At 33.1% G+C, this 17,374-nt stretch overlaps 1 non-coding gene across 1 annotated transcript; it reads right to left on the bottom strand.

Moving 5' to 3' along the window:
• Nucleotides 1-2,092: 2,092 nt before the first annotated feature.
• On the bottom strand, nt 2,093-2,199 carry LOC120222335. Its single transcript, XR_005526022.1, has one exon. It is a non-coding gene; the product is annotated as a U6 spliceosomal RNA (small nuclear RNA).
• Between the last annotated feature and the right edge of the window lie 15,175 nt (nt 2,200-17,374).

Below are 17,374 nucleotides of genomic sequence, written 5' to 3'. Positions count from 1 at the left end.
AGCCAAAATCAAGAGTTAGACTCTTTACCGACTGAGCCACCCAATTGCCCCAGGGGGAACAAATATTTTTATTTTATTTTATTTTATTATTATTTATTATTTATGTATTTTTTTGTGTGTGTAGAAACCTAAGAAACACTAAGTCAGGTGATCAAGGTCAATATCAACAATGTTAAATCAAGCTTATATTAAGTATCCTTGATACAATATCAGGAAAATGGCACTTTACCTCCATGGTCTTCTCCTCCAAGCCAAACTCAGACTACTCTGAGAACATTAGACAGATCCCAATAGAAGGACACCCAACATAATGCCTGGCCAGTTCTCCCCAAAAACTATCTAGATCACCAAAAGCAAGAGATGTCTGAGAAACTTTCTTTGCCAAGAGAAACCTAAGAAGACATGACTACTAATGAAACATAATATCCTGGATGGGATTCTGAAACAGAAAAATTATTAGATACAAAGGAAATCTTAAACTATAGACTTCAATTAATAGCAACATATCAATAGAGGTTTGTTAATTATAAAAAATACATATTATACTAACATCATATGTTGATATTAAATGAAACTAGGTGAAAGATGTATTGGAACATTTTGTTCTATGTTCCTTATTTTTCTGTGAATCTAAAGCTATCCTAAAAATAAAGTCAAAGAAAAATAAAGTAAGGTTAAGGGATAGAGGGGATAAGTTATGTGTGTCGGGGGAGGTGCTGTTATTTTTGATAATATGATCCAAGAGGGGGGACTTTCAATTACGTTGATATCTGAGCACAAAATTGAAGGGATTTAGGGGGATAGTTAGGAGGATTTCAGTGGGAACATTGTTCCAGAGAAAGGAACTAACAACAGGCAAACACTTAGCATTGAAGAGATGAGGGAAGAAAGCATGTTCATGCTAGAAGAGGCCTTCAGATCATAGTTTTAAAAGACATAAGTGTAATTACAGCTGAGTGAACAAGGGAACAAGAAAATCATGCAACTTACATGCAATATAATGGTATCATTAAGTCATCACAAAAATCTACCTATTACTTTAACCAAATATATTCAAAATGCTTACTCTATTTCTAGATATTTTTCTAGGTGACGAGAATAGCAGACTCGTTGAGGAGTTTGCATTCTAGGAATATAATCTACTGACATAAACGGAGTTTATTTATGAAGCACCCCTGAAGAGATCACTGACATTAGAAATAATTTTTTCTTTATTTCCTGCATCCAAAACCTGTTTCTACTGGTACTGGGGTTTTGTTGTTATTTGTTTTGTTTCCTAGATTCCACATATAAGTGAAATCACACAGCATTTTTGTCTTTCTCTGTCCAACTTATTTCACTTAGTAAAAATCCTTCTGTGTCCACCCATGTTGTCACAAATGGCATGCTTCCATTTTTTTATGGCTTAGTAATGTTCCATTATGTATGGATATGTGTGTGTGTGTGTGTGTGTGTGTGTATGTTTGTGTGTGTGTGTGTGTGAGAGAGAGAGAGATCACATCTTGAATTTATTGAATAATATTTAATCTATTGGGAAAATGAAAGAACAACTTATTTTTATATCTCAAATTTTTAATTAGTAGAGAAAGGTATAAGCGAATTTCCTGTCTGTGGTTTCATGTCAGTTTCCAGTGACAGAAAAGAACATCAGAGTCTGTCAGATGCAAATTAATGAGGGTTTCACATGCCATCAGCCTACACTAAGTATTTCTCACTTAAGAAAGAGCACATAGTGCTAAAATTGTCCATATTTAAAACTGTATTTGATTTGACAGAGCTTCTTTCCTGAGGTAGGTCTAGAAAGCAGTAGTTTGGACAACACTGTTGGCCTGCTTATGTCTTAGAGGGGGAGGGGTGAAATGGGGATAAGTCGGTGCAGGGGCAGGATGTGCTTGGCAATATTGAGGAGAGGCAGGGAAATTAAATAGTGTGGAAGAGCAAATTATAATACAAATATACAAACATTTATAATAATTAACACAATAGAGACATAGATAAGCTAATATTTTAAATATTTAACGTTTTAAAAGTTTTAATTAAATATTTCAAATATTCAAGAGTATTATGGATTTCACTTTATTATTATTGTTTTTTAAATATAGAACGGTTAATGAATTTGTGTTTCCTCCCTGCATGGGAGCCATGCTAGTCTTCTCTGTATCGTTCTAATTTTAGTATATGTGCTGCCAAGGCAAGCACAAGAGAATATTATGGATTTTTAACAGGAATTTCAGTCTTTTTGTTTCATGAAATTTTTGTCAATCTAATTACAGAATAATGTTTTCAAAGCATGAATTAAGATATAAGTATTTAAAAAGAAATCAATTTTATTAAAATACAGCTACCAAAATATTTTAAAAACTGATTTTGGCTAAATAATATATATGCTTCTTGATTAATGCAATAAATAACAAGACCCAGCAGCAGATCTGATTAGTACCATATTTCAAAGAAAAAAATGAACATACAAGTTACTTAGTATGATATTTAATTTCTACTGATGATAAAGTCACAGATACCTCTAATATTTCTGTGTATTGATGTCCATAAACATAATTGAGAGAGATGCTAAACTTCAATTAGAGAATAGTACAAATATTGATGTAGCATTTTTTCAGTTTAAGTATGTAAACTCTGGGCTGTCTGGGTGGCTCAGTCAGTTAGGTGTCCAACTTTGTCTCAGGTCATGATCTCATGGTTCATGGGTTTGGGCCCCGCGTCGGGCTCTGTGCTGACAAACAGCTCAGAGCCTGGAGCCTGTTTCGAATTCTGCGTCTCCCTCTTTCTCTGACCCTCCCCTGCTCACGCTGCCTCTCTCTCTCTCTCTCAGAAATAAATAAAACATTAAAAAATTTTTAAATATATAAACTCTATGTTAAGATTTCTGAGAACTAGTTACAAATAAAAAGACAAATTTTGAAGAACACGTAATTTTACAATGATACTAGGTAGAAGCCTGGAATGAATAATAAACTTATGGGGAGGACATATGGATTAAAATTCTGAGTTTGTCAGTCTCTTAATGAGCTGAGGCAAGTTTATTAACTAGGTTTTATTTTCATTATATCTGGAATGGGAATCATAAGCTTATCTTATAAGGAGATAAAATGATTAAATAAAATCATGTGTATAAAAAGAATCTGATATATTATAGATATATAATATATAATTATAGTCCTCCTTTCCTTCAAGCTGAAACTATTGATTAGTTCATTCAATAATTATATTCTGTTAATGCGCAGTAAAACAATATGCATTTGCCTAGGAAACTATAAATGAGATTTGAGAGGGTCATTGTAAACCATTACATTAACCATTTTAAAGGCATAAGTACATCCATGTTTATTCTAAGTGTTAATCTGGACTCTCTAGTAGACACTATTGTGTTCCACACACTTTCTATTTACTAAGCCAATGTACTTAATAGCCAGCTGTTGTTGGGTTTGGCTGCTAACTGCTTATAGCGAACTCCTTCTGAGAAATTTTTCTGGACTGATGAGAACCACCAACCTAGGGACTTATCCACTCACTACTATGATCAGTAACAATGAAGTGCAAATAGGTCCTTTGCCTCAAGGTGAGTCAACTCTATTCCAGAGACTTCTCTCTGTGAATCAGGCAGGGCTATACTCAATCTGAGAATATGTCTCTGTGTTCTTTCCTTTTTCTGCTTTATTCCCTTTTTTACAGTTTTCTCCTGAGAAGCACATTTTCAATCAATCACCTATACTCAAATTCAAGTCTTAGACTGGTCCCAGGGAAACATGTAAGATTGCACATATATAGTCTGAAAGAACTCCTACTCTGTTAGAAGTGAGCCATTCGATTATTTTTCATATATTTATTTGGTGCCTACTTTTGCCAGGTGCGTAGCACACTTTAGATGCTTAAGATGCAAACAAAGGCTTCCGGCCTTGTGTAACTTACATTCAAGCAGGAAGATAAACATATTTCATAATAAATATGAAAATAGTACAGAGAATGTATTCAGTGCTATTGAAAAATAGTGGAGCAATATAGGGGCATCTGAATATAGGGTCTGGGTAAGGGAAGAGAAGTGAAATTCCAGGTCGGGCTCATTAGGGAAGTGTTATTTGAATAAAAATTTGAAGTAAGGAGAACTATACCAGGTAGATATGTGAGGGATAATATTTTCAGCCAGAGTAAAATCCAAGGTCCTACAAGTGCCTGGCTTGTTTTAGTTGTGTCTGAAAAACCTAAGTGAAGGGGAGAGTATAGGAAGAGAGGACAGAAAGGAAAGTATATTAAGAGGTAGTGACATCAAGCCAAGTGATCAAAAATACGGGCACTGGAAATTTACCAGTAGATTGAAACTATAACTTTCACTATGTAATTAATATATTGCAATGCTTTTGTGAATATTTATTATTTATTTATTTTTTTTACCTGGATATTCAAATGGCCTTTAAATATTCAAATGGTCAAACTTTTAAATCCTAGAATAAGCTACAATCTTTGTTAGCGACAAGTCAATTTGCAAATATTCTTATATCTGTCTTGATTTCACTTTTCTGTGAAGTTGGCCTGGAATTGTACAAATTTTAAGACTCAGACTATTACAACTTGTTGTTTGAAAGCATGAACTTTGGAACTTGGATGCCTAGTTTCGAATCACAGCTCTACTCTTCCTAGGCAGATGACCTTGAACTTGTTATTTTACTATGGTTCTCACTTTCCTTCCTGTGTATGTGGTATTATTGTGTTTTTTTATGGTGCTTTGAGTTAAATTAATTGATACACATAAACTAAATAGAATAGTTTCTGAATAGAATAGTTTGAATGGGCTATTTAAAGGATTGGTAACTGCATATTAAAATAATAATATGTTTCTCACACACATAGCATGTTTAACATAGATCAGTTAGTGAATATTGTTCCGCCTTATCTTTTTTATTTTCTCAAGATCTCATTTTCAATTCAGCCACTTACACCAGAAATTCTTTTATTTTTTATTTTAATTCCAGTATAGTTTACGTAGTGTTGAATTAGTTTCAGGTGTACATTACAGTGATTCAACAGTTCTATATATTACTCAGTGCTCATCAAGAGAAGTGTTCTTAATCCCCTTCACCTATTGTACCCCCACCCTCCTCTCCTCTGGTAACCATCTATTTGTTCTTTATAGTTAAGAGTCTGTTTTTTGGTTTCTCTCTCTCTCTTTTTTCCCTTTATTTTTCTTAAATTCCTTATATGAGTGAAATTATATGGTATTTGTCTTTCTCTGACTGGCTTAATATGCTTAGCAGAATATTCTCTAGATCCATGCAGTTGTTGCAAATGGCATGATTTCACATTTTTTATGGCTGAATAATATATATATTTATTATTATTATTATTATATGTGCATTCATCTATCAATGGATATTGGGCTGCCTCCATAATTTGGCTAATGTAAATAAGGCTGCAATAAACAAGGTACACATGTACTTTCAAATTAGTGTTTTCACACTCTTTGGATAATACCTAGTACTGTGATTACTGGATCATATGGTAGTTTTATTTTTAATTCTTTGAGAAACATCCATACTGTTTTCCACAGTGATTATGCCAGTTTTCATTCCCATACAGTGCACAAGGGTTCATTTTTCTCTACATCCTCACCAGCACTTGTTTCCTGTTTTTTATTTTAGCCATCTGACAGATAGGAGATGGCATGTCATTGTGGTTTTGATTTGCATTTCCCTGATGATGAGTAATGTTGAGCATCTTTTCATGTAACTGTTGGTCATCTGTATGTCTTCTTGGGAGAAATGGCTATTTATGTCTTCTGCCCATTTAAATTAGATTATTGGGGGGAGGGTGGTGTTGAGTTATAAAAGTTCTTTATATATTTTGGATACTAACCTTTTATAAAATATGTCATTTGCAAGTATCTTATCCCATTCAGTAGGCCATCTTTTAGTTTTGTTGATGACTCCACTATATCTTTATCAGAAATTCAGGCTAAAGGAGAGAGACATGCTTCACTCTCTACTTCCACCTTTACCAAGGTAGGAAAAGATAACTTTGCAGTTGACATTCAGTCTTTAACATCTCCACACACATCAATTACACTCCCTTTTCATTGACCAAATCAGGTGAATTTGTCTAACTTCAAACGTGCAGGTGAAATACCTTCCTCCAAACACTCAGAAGTTAGAAACATTTGGTAAATAACCTAGATGATTATGACAATTGTTATCAAATATGAGGCTGATTCTTCCTCCTGGAGAAAAATATGCAAAGTATAACTCACAAATTCCATCTAAACGTCATCAAGTGTGGAAGAAATATAGCATGCAGTAGTTTCTACATCAAATCTACACAAGGCTTCTCATGACCAGAGTTTAAAAGATAGCATGTGACACAGTAGCAGCATAAGTGCAATAAGTTTTCTCCCAAAAATGATGGCTATTTTGCAATCTGCTGCATGTCCTACTATTCTGACAGTGGAGAATTAAGCCATAATTAGAACTTATTCTTCAATTTTGTCTCTTGAGAGGATCTCCCTTATCTACTATTCTTTGTGCCCCTTCACTTTCTGGAATGCTTTCATATTTGTTGACCTCATAGACCACTACTGAATAAGGCAGTGGATAGTATCACTCTTTGCAAGATGAGCAAATTTCTTAGCCAGCTTACTGGCCATGCAAGTTGATGGTCCCAGATTCATCTTAACCTCTCTGAGACCCAAATTTTTGGTTCTGGCCTTGAGAGACAGTTCTTAAAAACTAAATCCTCTTTTTCTATTTGGCTCTAGTTAGTTTCCTGTGTCAAGAGTCACTCCATAGACATATTTTCTGTTTAAACATACTTCTTAGATTTTCTATATTTATTTATTTTCTTACCACTGATCCACAGGTCTTGCTGTATCTACTTCATTATAGGTTTCTTAATCTTACTAGGTTTTACTGGACAAACCACAGTTTCAATGTCTTTAACATGAGAAAAATTTATCTGAGTATAAGGATTTATTGAGAATCAAACACTTAACTGGGTCCTTAATTTTGTTGGCATTATCCGTTCAAGAGTTTTAAAATAGCCATGATGGTCATTCTCTTGATTTACTTTCTGCTATAAAAGTTTCAATCATCCATTTTCACATCAAACTATTATTTATTTTTAACAAGGAGCATTGAAAAAGTTAGTTCTGCCTCTCAACTTTTCAGTCCATTTATGTCATTTGCATTTCTTCACATTTTTGACATCAAACTGGCAATTATTCTCCTAATTTATCTGTTTTCTAATAGTATTTTGACAATACAGCCATAGTGACGAATATACCCTTCAATTATTCTGATCTCCCACATTTTCCCTCAGGGTTACAAGTTCACTGGGCCCAGGATCTAAGTTCCAAGTTGTGACGAATATTGAGGCCTTGTAAGAAACTAATTTTCATCTCTTGAACCTCTGATTAATCTTTCTCTATGGCTGGATATCCAGGCATTAAGTCAATGCTACAAATTTTAGGATTTGTTTTTGTTATTAGGACAGCATATCACCTCTAGTAGATATTTATGTACCTGTCATGCTATAGTAATAGAAAACTTTCAAAATTTCAGAGGCTTTAGAAACAAATGCATATTTTTTTTTAAATTTTATTTATTTTTGAGAGAGAGATAGAGACAGCATGAGCAGGGGAGGGTCAGAGAGAGAGGGAGACACAGAATCTGAAGCAGGCTCCAGGCTCTGAACTAGCTGTCAGCACAGAGCCGATGCGGGGCTTGAACCCACAAACTGTGAGATCATGACCTGAGCTGAAGTCGGACGCTTAACCGACTGAGCCACCCAGGTGCCCCACAAATGCATATTTTTATGCAGAGTATATGACCACTGTTATTGTTCTGGGAGACTATTATAAACCTTATCACCAGGAACCCAAGGACTGTGCTCCATGACTGCCAAGAGAAAGCAGAGGAAACAGAGAATCCCATGTTGGCCATTAGGCCTTCCACGCAGAAGAGACACATTTGCCCCCACATTTCAGTGGGCAAAGCAAATTCCATGGTTATGTCTAAACTCAGAGGTAGGGGAGAAAAACAATCTTATGATGTGTTTGGAAGAGAGAAGTACAGAAATATTTGGACAAGAGTTCTGATGATTGTTTCAACAGCCTCTGAAAATGCTTGTTCCAGCCAAAACTCCCCACACCTGGTACCTATGAATTGTGAACTTATTTGGAAACAGTGTCTTTGAAGATGTAATCAACTTAAGATGAAGTCATCTTGAATTAGAGTGGAACTTAATCCAATGGGTCCATATAAGAAGAAACACAAATAAAGAGTGAAGAGGACCATGTGAAGGAGGAGGTAGAGATTGGAGTTATGCTACCATAAACCAAACTATCAGAGGCTGGGAGAAATAAGGAATTATCCTCTACTAGAGCCCGTCAACAGAGTATAGACCTGCCAGCATCTTAATTTATATGTCTGGCCTCCATTGCTATAAGATAATAATACACCTCAGTTGTTTGAACCACCGTAGTTGGTTGTCATTATAGCAGCCCAATGAAACTAACACAGTGCTAATTAGATATAAATGTTTATTATCAATTTGTAATATCTCCTTGACTTTATCAGGTAAATGTAAAAGATTCATTTTCTGTTCTTCAGCATCATTAAATCCATAACATGAAAGACAGAGAGTTAACATGAAAGATTTTTAAGAATTGTTTTTGGAAGACTGTGATATAACTTTTGGTAAAACACTAACCTCTCTATGTCTCAGTTACTTAATTTGTAAAATGGTTATAATAATAATAATTAATAATAATAATAATAATACTCATGGATTGCTGCTAATTCTCTTAAAAGATTAGAAAAATGTTCAGTTAAGGTTAGATATCTTTAAATTACTTATGACTGTTTTGACTATGATTTTTGATTTTTGACTATGATTTGAAATTGGAATAGGGAATTTTTTTCATCCATATATTAAATCATATTGCTCAATGCAGAGAACAAGATTAAAAAATATGTTGACTGACTAAATAATTTAATTAAGTTAAATACTTAAATTTATTAAGTGTACTGAATTACATAGAGCATATCATATTATTTTTAGAATTCCTTCTTAAAAATAATGTAATGTGGAACAGAATTATATGAGGTACTCTAATATTAAAATATGAAATCATATATAAATAATGATAATTTATATTTAAGCATTTAACAATCTATTTTTTAAATATATATATATTTACTTTTAAAATATGTATTTTTATTTTTAAATATATATTTTTATGTTTAAAATACACACATATATATATTTCTTTTTCTTCCGCCTATATGAATACAAACACCAGCAAAATTCCATTTATATTCTTGAAATGCACTGTGAAATGAACTCTATCAGATCGATAGTAAGGATTTCTTGGCATGGATGCCAATTTAAATGTTACTATAGCAATCACCATGGTAATGTTTTCAATTAGTGATACAGTCAGAGCATAACACAGGTCTAGTGTACCGTTTGGTAACTTCAAAATGGATTGACAGATTATTTGATTTTACCAGTTAAATAAGAACTAAACAGATTTTTTAAAAGTGAAACAAGCAACAACCATGATCTATTCTTAAATTTCAAATTTCAAATATTCTCTAACTAAAGTTTAAAAGTATTTTAAATCCATTAGCATGTTTACTTTTGCAAATCACGTATGTAAGTACAACATAGTTACAAAAAGTTTTACTTAATGGGTTATTGTCAAGACACTGTCATTAAAAATCCAGTGCTTATATCATCTGGAAAGTCCAACTGAAAATAATCACATATTACAAATAGTTATTATTAAATCTTATGGGGGTAAGGAAAATAGAGATGACAGTATCATCACATTCATTCATTATGGTTTTATCCAGCATTTATTAAGTACATGTCACAGACCAGGCACTATTTCAGGTGCCTCACTGCTTTGGTAATCACTCATTCTGTTTTGAGACAGCATGAGTCATTCTCTTCCTTGTCCACTGAAATTGTTCCACCTCCATGTTTAAGTTTCCTGTGGCTATTTAGCCAGTGATGTTTGGGTGGGTGTTACGTGTACTCTCTGGGAAGAACGTTTATGAACTGCTGCATGATCTTTTTTCCTTTGCCATACCAAGATAGAAGACTTCCCAGCTTAGGACCCAAAATAAAGACAACAGGAACTTCCCCACACCCCCACAAGCCAACCTGTGATGGATAGATAACAGAAGGGAAAAAGAAACTTTTTGTCTGAAACTACCTGCACACCCTAAGCCTTTATGACTGATGCATATACCTTAAATCACAGAAATTGCTGAAATCACACGCTCAAAATCTATTTGATGAAGGCGCTATTGTTCAAATTTTATACATGAAAAATATGAAAGTTCACAATGTTTAAATAAATTGCTGAAAATAAACATCTATTAGGTGGTGAGGGAGAAAATAAAATTCAAGCCTGAGAGCTGACAGCTGGTACCTGGCCTGGTGACTAAGAGATAGGCTATGGTTTCCCCTGCTGAGCACCAACAGTTTAACAGAATACCATCATCAGATGAACTCACTCAATAGCTGTGAATGGATATGCAAAAGCAGAGATAACCCCAAAATGGCCAAATATCTTTCTTTCTTGGTTACTTTTTCAGACAACCACATACTGTTTTCCCAGCTTCCTATATAGAAGATAATATACATCTATAAAATTGCCTTGATTTCCTGATATTACCCAAGTGTTTATCTCTGCTTTTATAAGCACTTCCCAAATGTCCTAGCATATGCACAAATTCTATAATAAGCCTATCCTAACTCCCTGACCAAATTACTTCCAATTTCCCCTTGATGGGAAGTGTGCCTTGTTACAGGAAGTTAACACACCTCACTTTGATGCAACTGTGTTCTTCATGATCGTTTGGACATTGGGCTTTTCCAGTGGTAGTTGAGGTTTATACTAGGGGAATCTGGCTCTAGTACCCACAACACACCACTGTACTGTAATCCAAATAAAACGGTATGAATATTGATCATTAATAAAGTAACTAACATAGGTTATTTCCTTTTTTTACTAAGCTACTCAAGGGATTTCAGTTAAAACAATATGTCAAAGAACATTGTAGAGAAATTGCCACTGACAGGATTTATTGGGGGTGTATATATATATATGTATATGAATATATATGACTCATATATATGCATTTATAAGGAGAATTTGTTAAGGAATAGACTTACTTCCCACCCCACTGCCCCAACCTTACATGCAAAGTCTTGACTCAATTATACTCCTGTCTTATGAGCCATAATTATTGTTTGTTCATACAAGGATCTCTTATTTCATTGATATATTTTTATTTTTATTCCCATATGCCACTCTCAGCTACCCCAAATTTCCTGAGAGTTTTCAATAAATAAGAACCTATGAATCAAAAGTATCTTACAATGAAAATTAATTATCCTTATCATGCACATAGGGGTTTCTGTAGAATTATGGTCTGATTTGGTGGAGGAATAATGGATCAAGAGTTCAAATGACTCAATGTGCCTATTTTATGCCTATAAGACAGGATGCAGTGGAATACCTACCTGTAGCTAACCATTTCAACAATTTGAACATGTTATCTTTCACTTTACACATATTACACATACTGCACATAATTGAATCTAATTTTTTAAGGGCTGTGAAGTTACAAATGTTTAAATTTGGTAAGAAATCCTGCACAAAGAGGTTAATAAAGGACTGAAATATCTCTATAACCCACTGCATTCCCAAGGGACAGTATTATTCTCACCTTAAACAATCATACTCTCACTTCTAATCTTCATTAGGACATCTTTTCTTTGCTGTAAAAGGAAAACAAAGAAGCAAAAATGCATCCAAGTTAACCTAAAATTAGGCCTAACTGAAGTTCCTTACACCTCTTGCTGTGGATCCCTCTCTGTAGGGAACTCATGTAAATCTGTCACATGAGAAGAACAGTTTATTTTTATTTTTTTCTTCATATATTTGCCAAAGGAACATATGTTTGCTGCTTAAATAGCATCATTAAGCATCAGAGATATGAAGTATATTCATCAAAGCCAAAAACAGATTCTCAAATATTGCCTCTTAGGAAGGAGCTTGTTACTAAATATAAATTCTAAAATATATGCTCTTGTTATTTGGACATTAATAGTGGTTCACAGAATTATTTAATTATTATTTTTGTTGCATAAAACTATAACCATATATTCTGACACATACTTGACACAGCTTGTCTTTTCTAATAGGATTCTGCTTACTAAGCCTCTAAGAGTCAACTTTGTCAACAACACTGTGACTCAGCATATTGAGTGTCTCATATACTGAATCAATGAACAATCATTTTTAGTTCATGATTTTGTCATCCAAATCTAATGAGACCATCATCATCATCATATTCATCATCACCATCATCATCATCATCACCATCATCATCATCATCATCACCATCATCATCATCATCATCACCATCATCATCATCATCATCAGAACTAATGTAGCTAAATAGGCAGAGGGAATGTATAAAAACAGATACAATATCTAGACATTGTATATAATTTTTCTTAGATAATCTGTCCTTTAACATTTCTATATTTTACAGATTTTGAGCAGTTTATTTTTCCCTTAATTGCATCCATCCTCAGAAATGGATATTGTAGCATCTCAAAAAATCTCTATTAGATAGTACCAGCATGTAAGTATCTATTATTAGTAAATTTATCTTTACTTTCCCCCAGAACTTTGATGCCGTGTCAAGTGTGGGTTTGGGTCGTACATTCACAAGTCAATTTTATATCACAGTTCTGGAATCAATAGACTATACAAGGTTGAGGAGAGGGATAAGTTGAGACAGATTGTCATTTCATGAAAAAAAAAACATCACTCATCACAAAATGCCACAATGTGAACACAATTATAAGATTTATATCAAAACTTTCAACTACTGTGAATTTTACAGTTGGCTATTGATTCAGAAGGAGAACTCATTTGGCCAATATACTTAAAAACCTATATGGTATTCATCGTATAAGAATGCTTCAAGTTCAGTTATTTGTGAACTTTGAATTTTTCAATGGTTGAATTTAAGTATCTGAGAATTTGTATCCATCCATTTTTGGAGGAAATTTAGCATGATGGACCACATAATTTTCTCCTAAGTAGTAGTTTTACATTAAAGAGTAGCTTAAATCCAATGTAGAAAATGTCCAGGAAATGAAATTCTGTTTTCTTTAACCAACTATTAAAAGTGCTTTAAAGAATCAAAAACTTAGGATATGATAACTTTTTATTCATGAAATTTTGGTGAAAGGTGAGAGAAATATTAAGGAAGCAGATTGAAAGTTTCAAAGAACACTTTATTTCTTAATCCATAGAGAGGAAACACATATCTTTATTCACTTAAAATAACCCTGATAGATTTCTAAAGGGTTGTATTCAGATCACTTGGAGTTTCAAGCGCCAGCCTTTTATCCACTTTTACCATTTTTTTCCTTTGTGGATTTCTCTTCTCCAACATGACAAGCTTCAAGTTTAATAAATACAGGAACTTATCACCTCAAAATTTTCATATTTTCTTTCTATTGCTCCTCAATCTGGCTTTTCTTTGATTTCTGACATATATACCTAAAACTACTTTTCTTAAAATACTTTTTGTACAATGTATCTCCTTTACCATCATAGACACATACTTTTCAAGTATATTTCATGGAGCCTCACAAATGAACATATTGGGAAAACTATTATGGGCTGCTTATATAAATAAAGAAATTCAGGCTTAGGAGAATCACATTACCTCCCTAGGATTAGAGTTAGGATATGACAGTGTTGAAATGGGAAACTAGATGATCTCATTTCAGAGCACATGATTGTAAACTCTGATCGACATTGTCAAAGCAGTCTCTGGTGCTGCTGCCTACATCAGATTCAGTCTCTCTGCTCGTTTTTTCGGAGATCCATTCTTGAACTCATGCTACCCTTTCAACTTCAGGCCCCACTGTTTCCTAACACATATGCTCTTTTTCAATTATGGTTTATGTGTGTTTGAGAGAGGGATTATATTATCTTTAATTTTCATAATAAAGGCTGGCATTAGTTCTAGTAAGGCTGAGACACATTAATTCTAATTTTTATTCATTTTTTAAAAAATAAAGTAAAAGACCCATTATCTTTCTCAGAAAACTATTTGGATCAATTTCTATGTTGTAAATGGTATGTTTCATCAATAGGGGTAACCTACCAAAAAGAAAGCCATTCAGACTAATTTAGGCTTCCATTTTTTTAAAGGAACACCTAAAACTGAGTGTTATATGTAAGTAATGAATCACTAAATTCTACCCCTAAAACAAAATTACACTATAAGTTAACTAACTAGAATTTAAATAAAAACATAAGAGAAGAACTAAAGAAATTTCATTTTTATGTATTATACATAGATTGTTTCTCATATATATATCATCTTTCCTTAACCACATATTAAATATATAGAAAATTAAGTATTTTTTATATCTTCTTAAAATTAAGAGATAAAAATAGTATTAAATAGATCTAACGTATGGGTAGTTATTACTGACAAAATATTGACAAAATTAATAGCATATTTTTTTAGATTCTACTATTAGAAAGTATGATATGTCTTTATGAAAGCTCTTTTGGTTCTCAGGGAGTCCATTAAATCATGTAGATATAGATTAAGTGATGGAAAAATCCAAATGCTCATATGTCATACAGGGGTATTAATCTTTCTCTTTAGTAATGTAAAATTTTCTTTAAAAGTTAGCATCTCTGAGGGGTGCCTGGGTGGCTCAGTAGATTGGGCACCCAGCTTCAGCTCAGGTCATGATCTTGCGGTTTGTGAGTTCAAGCCCCACAACAGGCTCTGTGCTGACACTCAGAGCCTGGAGCCTGCTTCTGATTCTGTGTCTCCCTCTTTTGTCTGCCCCTCCTCCACTTGCACTCTGTCTCCCTCCTTCTCAAAAAGAAATAAAAATATTAAAAAAAAAAGTTGGCATCTTTGAGATAATGTTATTATTAAATTATTTTTATTATTTTTAAATACTTATTTTGAAAAATTGTGCATGTGAGTGAGCAGCAAAGCAGCAAAGAAAGAGAATCCCAAACAGAATCCCCACTGTCAGCACAGAGCCCTACACAAGGCTCAATCTCACAAACCATGAGATCATAACCTGAGCTGAAATCAAGAGTCTGATACTTAACCTAATGAGCCACCCAGGCACACCTATTTTACATCTTTTAATCCTTTCCCATAGTCTGAGAAGGACTGACGATTCTGAACTCCCAAATAACAGTGTCAAGGTAACACACGTTGGGTAGAGAAATGTTCTCCAGTTACACATCAGCAACCTGAGAGCAAAAGATGGTGATGGCCAGTGGTCAAATCCTGGAAAAGTACCTGGACTATGGAATTTAGATTCAGCAGTGATGTCATGCATGTCCATTTTTCTTTCCAGATGCTTTCTGGTTCCCTAACATTATCTTCATTCCTTTTGTCCTTCTGTAAAGGGTGTAAAATGATATTATTATTAATTACTGTTCTGTGCTAGTATTAGTAGGGAAGCAAGAAGGAGCCTAGTTAGGGAAAGGCATTGAGATCAGCTTAGAAACTTGAAGAGCAATCCTAAGCAAATGGTAACAGCTGAAATCCAGAATTCTTAAAACACTCCTAGAAATTTTAAAGAAATAATTGGTAGGGTGGATTAGGTTTGATTTTATCACCCAATTAGAATTAGGTATTTGGGTATGAAAGGAAAGAACAGCTTTGAAGATTGGAAAAATTAGGTACACATCTGCTGTTACAGATGCTATTACAGATGACAATATAGATATGGAGAGGCTCATACTAACATTAAAAAATTGATATATGCAATATATATGCTCATAGTTTTGTATGATCATTTTGAGTAATGAGTAAAACTTAAAATACTAACTTTTAAAATATTTATTATATAAAATTGACACCTGAATAAAGTGATGGCTAAAGACAACACCCCTCCACCCAGTTGAAAATCCATGTATAAGTTTTGACTTCTCAAAAGCTTACTAATAGCTACTGTTGATCAGAGAAGCCTTACCAATAACATAAACAGTTGATTAACACATATTTTGTATGTTATATGTATTATATACTGTAATCTTATAATGAAGTAAACTAGAAAAAATGTTATTAAGAAAACCATAAGGAAAAATACATTTACAGTATGATATTGTATTTATTGAAAAAAAATCATGTATTGGTGGACCCATGCAGTTCAAATCTGTGGTGTTCAAGGATTAACTGTACATATATCTATACACATATAAATATACACATGTACATATAGTTGCATAACATATGTATATCTAAGGGTTTGCACAAATTACTTGTTTTATATATCTTGATGTTTAACTATTTATGCCATTACTGAAAGTAGTTAGAAGAATTTCCAAAATTTATATGATGTGGTGTTCAATACTTTTAAAAGTCTTTCATGGTTATTATATGTTTTAAGGATAATTAGTACAGTTTATTATACAACTGAACTCAAATATTTTATTTAGAGAAATAGTACTGAAAATCCTTATAAAATAAGTAAACATTAATTCATTTTAAATCATATATATTAAAACACCATGTCAAAATACATCTTTAAAATTAACTGTTCATAACTTAGCATTCAGCCAGTAAAAAACAAAACAAACAAAAAAAAAAACAGAAGTACATTTGACTTATTTTTAATAAAAAACTGATTTAAATGGTTAGTTTTATGCAGTTGAATAACAATAAATGTTACCTCAAATATAAAATGACAGTAGAAAAGAGGACATCAGAGGGCATTTTCTCATATTTTTGTATTGCAGTCAGGGCCATCCAAAAGAGGGAGCTAAAGTATTGTGCTAAATATCTGGATTTTATGACTGTGAGATTGGGAATCTGATTCACATATGAATTGCACACTGTGTTTGGATGTATATTTAGTCTGATATTGGCTTTTTAACATTGACTTATTATCTACTATACTTCGCTTATGATCCTAAGATTGTATATTCCCCTAGAAAAAAATTATTTTTTCAACCAGAATATAATTACAAAAATTACAAAAGATGGGAGGTACATGAAGTAAAATCTCTTCATAGTGAGTCTATAGAAAGAGGAGGAATCATGTAAGCCTTGAATCATGTGATTTATCTCTATGTTGATATAAATATGACTAATAATATTGACATTGTTTCCATGTACATGAAAACACTTAAAAAATAATATAAAGCATGATGCATCTATGAAACTTATGACAGGAATATGTAATATTTTATATAACTTCAGCAATATCATTGGCAAAAAGATGCTATATGCTAATTGTGTGTGTGGTTTATCTAACACAGCTGCTATCCATTTTCCCCATA

This window comes from Hyaena hyaena, unplaced genomic scaffold (assembly GCF_003009895.1).
Source record: "Hyaena hyaena isolate Hyena2069 unplaced genomic scaffold, ASM300989v1 scaffold_864, whole genome shotgun sequence".
In the NCBI taxonomy this organism is placed as follows: Eukaryota; Metazoa; Chordata; class Mammalia; order Carnivora; family Hyaenidae; genus Hyaena; species Hyaena hyaena.
The sequence above is the reverse complement of the archived record's forward strand: the minus strand, read 5'-3'. Positions and strand labels throughout refer to the sequence as shown.